Source organism: Balaenoptera ricei, chromosome X (assembly GCF_028023285.1).
Source record: "Balaenoptera ricei isolate mBalRic1 chromosome X, mBalRic1.hap2, whole genome shotgun sequence".
Classification (NCBI taxonomy): Eukaryota; Metazoa; Chordata; class Mammalia; order Artiodactyla; family Balaenopteridae; genus Balaenoptera; species Balaenoptera ricei.
In genome coordinates this window covers 94,645,922-94,650,662 of record NC_082660.1, presented here as the reverse complement: position 1 = coordinate 94,650,662, position 4,741 = coordinate 94,645,922, and positions in this window count along the sequence as shown.

Genomic DNA, 4,741 nt, shown 5'->3' with positions numbered 1-4,741 from the left:
TTAACAGTTGGGATAAGTAGCTTTGCAAAAAAATAACCAAAAAATATGCTGAACTTAAACTTATCTCTTCCCAAGGCAAATTTCAAAGTTACCTATTAGGATAATAAGGTGAGACTAGATAACAAATAGTTACTGAATGTCTGCTCATTTACCAGGTGCCCTACATACTTGATCTTATTTCATCCACGTTTCTAGACCTGGCTGATGGCCAAAATTACTCATTTAGCACCTTGTTAAAGATTCCTGGAACCATGCTGCAGATCTATTAAATCAGAATCTCAAGGAGTGAACTGCCTCAGGTGGGGAGCACCTTTCTAAGCAAAACTTAAAACCCATGAACCATAAGGAAAGAGATTGATAAATTTTAGTACATACTAATTAAACAGTTCTCCAAAGGGGAAAAAAAAAAAACACAATAAGCAAAGTCGAAAGACAAACCATAAACTGGGAGAAAAATTGCAACAACTCAAAGGGAGAATTTTATGAATATATAAAGGGCTCTTACAAATCAGTTAGAAAAATAACCCAACAGAAAAATAGGCAAAGGATATGAATAGATATAGAGTTAAAAATGTGAATGGACATGTATACATGGGGAAATAACTGCGAACTAAACCATAATGGCAAAGAATAAAAATGTTCCATAGTACCTGGTGTTGGCAAGCATGTGAAGAAATGGATCCTCTCATTCACAGTTAGCTGGAGTGTAAATTAGTGCGACCACTTTGGAGAACAATATGGCAATGTCTATAGAAACTACTGATATGAACTGATTCACCATACACATACTCATATATAAAAAGATATTTCTGTGTGAATATTTAAGAAATTAGCAACAGTGGTTCTTTTTTGGAAGAGGGGGTTACTGGCAATGTGAAGTGAGATTATGTTTTATTGTTTTACTACATATTATGTGGTACATTGGAATTTGTCACACCCTCACTGTTAAAGAATTATCCATTTACACTCTTTACCTTGTGACTTTGAGTACCTCCCACTAGAGTAAGAGGAGTGTATTTCCCCTATTCCACTGCAGTTGGCCACATGACTTGCTATGACCAAAGGAATACTAGCAGACTTGATGCTAATGGCTCGGCTCCTCGTGCTTCTGCTACCCACCAGTAGTCCTGGGTAGCTCCTGGTCCAAAGAGAATAAGATACATGGACTAAACCTGAAACCAGCCCACAGAGTAGGGCCAAGCCCAGGCAAGCCCAAATGAGATCAGTGAACCTAAGCTGACTTACAAACCAAGCTGACTTAACAAACTTGTGAATAGGAAACAGATGTTTGTCGTGGTATGACATTGATACTTTGTGGGGGTCCTTATCATAATGCATTATTGCAACAATAACTGACTAATGCAATTCCGTTTACACTTAGAAATATTCACCATATGCATCTATTATTTTCCACCTAAGTATTTTTTAAATCATAAATAATTATCTATCATTAGGATAAACTATGGAACATCTGTACATACTTCCTACTTCAGATTTATATTAAACTTAATTCCAGTGATAAAAAGAAATGTTATTCCTATATAGCTGTGTTTCCACTTTCCCATTTTTGTACCATTAATATTATACATATTACATCTATTCATGTCACAAACCCAAGAATGTACTGCTATAATTATTACAGTATATGATTTTATGTCTTATTAAGAAGCTGAGAGAAGAAAGGAAATCAAATATATATTTATATTGTTTGCATTGTTAGCCCTATTTACCACTTCTGATTCTCTTCATTTTTTCCAATGGCTATGAGTTACCTTCTGCTGCTATTTCCTTATTCTAATATAACATTGCTTCCACCGACCTGATTTGTGCTGTTATTGTCAAATATTACATTTCTACCTGTTACAATCCTAGCAGCACAAATATACAATTGCTTTTTAAATCAGTGAAAAGAATAAAGGAAAAGAAATATTTATATGGTCTTTTATAATTACCTTTGCTGGTGCTTTATTTTTCTTCATGTGGATTGAAATTACTTTGTGGGGTCACTTGCTTTCATACTGAGGAACCTCAATTAGCATTTCTTATAAAATGGATCTTTTGCAACAAATTCTATCATTATTTCATCTGAGAATGTTTTTATTTTGCCTTAATTTTTGAAAGCTCCTTTTGCTGGATATGGATTCTTAATTCATAGTTTTTTTTCTTCTTTCAGCGTTTTGGGTATGTCATTCCAATGCTTTCTGGCCTCCATTGTTTCTGAGAGAAACCATCTTTTTCTCTTTATTGGGGTTTTGTTGTACATGATAAGTCATTTTTCTCTTGCTGCTCTTAAGAGTTTTCTCTTTGTCTCTCAGCATTTTTACTATGATGTGTCTGCATGTGGATCTCTTGGTATTTATCCTTTTTTTAGTTCATTGGCCTTCTTGGATATGTAGATTAATGTTCATCAAATGAGGGAAGTTTTCAGCCATTATTTCCACAAATTTTTTTTCTACTCCTTTCTTTCCTCTCCTTCAAGTACTTCCATTATGCATAGTTTAGTGTGCTTTAATGGCATCCCGCATTTCACCAAGGCCCTATTCTTTTTTTCATTATATTTTTCTCTCTGTTCTTCGGATTGCATAATATCTAACGATCTATCTTCAAGTTCACTGACTTTTTTTCTTCTGCCAGTTCAAATCTACTGTTGGGCTCCTCTAACAAACTTTCACTTTTGTTATTGTACTTTTCAGTCCCAGAATTTCCATTTTGTGTTTTTTTTAAATAATTCTATCTCTTAATTGTTATTTGATTACATTTTCATCATAAATTATTTTACTTCTTTAAGCATAGTTTACTTTAGTTATTTAAACATATTTATAGTGACATCCTTGAAGACTTTGTCTGTTAAACCTGACATTTTGGCCCTCTTACAGGCAGTTTCTATTGCCTGGTCATTGTTTTTTTCTCTTTACTGTAAATGAGTCATGCTTTTCTGGTTTGTTTTTGCATATCTTGTTATTTGGAGTTGAAAATTGGAGATTTAAGGTAATGTAGCAACTCTGGACACTGATTCCCCTCCCCACTCTCTGAGGCTTGTTTTTGTTTTTGCTTGTTGTTTATTTGTTTAATAACTTGGATAGGCTATTTTAGTGAAGTCTATTTTTCCCACATGTGAAGCCTTTGGTGTCATTCCTCAGTGGACAAAGCCTAGGCCATGCACACAATCATCCTGGAATGACTGTAGTTTTAGCAGGGCTCTCTTTAATTGTCTCTTTCCCTGACCTCTCTGTTAGGCTGTGTGCCTCATTAGGTATCACACCCAGCTGTTATGCTCCAGGAACTGGGTTGAATTTTCTATTGTTTTCAACAATATTCCATGCATAAACTGTTCCATGGTCTGCACCAGTTAAATTTGGCCAAGACTAGTTTTGGGAGCCAGTCTTCAAGGTTTGCTCTGACTGCAGGATGGCTTTTCACTGCTGTCTCTTACCATGGTTCTCTAGTGAACTAGCTATCCTATGGTTTATCTTGTTGTTCTGAATTAAAAAGAGCTACTAGCCTCCTCTGATTTGTTTACCACCAAAATCTCCACTGTTTTTGAGTTCCCTTAGGCTCGAACTTCCCTCATATTCTATTTCAAATAAGTCATTTCATTTCAGGAAAGCTTCAGAACATTCTGTTATTGTGGAATAAATATTGCTTTATTTACTGTATGCCTTAGGACAATTTCCAGTTTTTCTTTTAAAGTTTTCATCAGTTATGCTTGTTTCAACAGGGAGTGGATCTGTGGAGCTCCTCATACTGCCATCCCAGAAGTGGAACTCTTAAATGAGTTTTTAAAGTTAAAATATTTGTGAAAGGAGTATGGATAGCAACACAAACTCTGCCCTCAAGAAGTAACTATATATCAGAAGGAAGAAGAAAACTCACAGGTCACAATGGCACAGGTGAGAATACAGTGAGTTAACTTCGAACAGGAGAAATTGTAGGGAACCAGAGGAGGGAAAATAATGTTGGGAGGAATCAAGGAAGGCTTCATGAAGGAGGTAGCATCTGAGGATGGTTTAAAATATAGGTGGATATGAAGAGGGGAATTTCAGGCAGAAGACATAGCATCCATTTATTCATTGTTCAATGAATATTTGTTGAGAGCGTACTGTATGTCAGACACCATTTCTAGTTGCTGGGTATATAGCAGTGAACAACACAGACAAAAATCTCTGCCTGAATGAAACTTAAATTCTGGTGGTAAAGGGGTGGGGGGAGTGGGACAGAAAAGAAATTTAGTTTATAAGTAAGTGGTATAATATAGCAGAGAATGGTGCTATGAGAAAAGTAAAGCAGGGTAGGTGATATGGAGAGGGCCAGGAAAACTTTAATTTTAAATAGAGTGGTCAAGGAAGCCTCACAGGAAAATCAAGGTTTGAGGAATGTCTTAAAGGAGATAAGGGAACAAGCCCCATTCTATAACTGGGACAGAATGTTCCAGGCAGAAGGAATAGGAAGTGCAAAGGCCTTGGGGCAGGAGCATGCTCAGCAAAGGAAAACAGCAAATAGACCAGTGTGGCCAGGACTAAGTGAGTAAGGATTCAAAGTGGTAGAATTCAAGTTCAGTGAGATAGCAAGAGGGCCAGAGAGGCTAAGTATGAGCAAGTGTGTATGGCAAAACTCTGTGGTGCATTTTATGAGAAAAGGGGGCCATGTGGTTTGTGGCCTAGAGTCCCTAGAAAGGATGAGTGAGAGAGAGAGAGAGAGACCTGGAACAATAGACTGGAGCCAATATGTGGGGGGCCTCAAA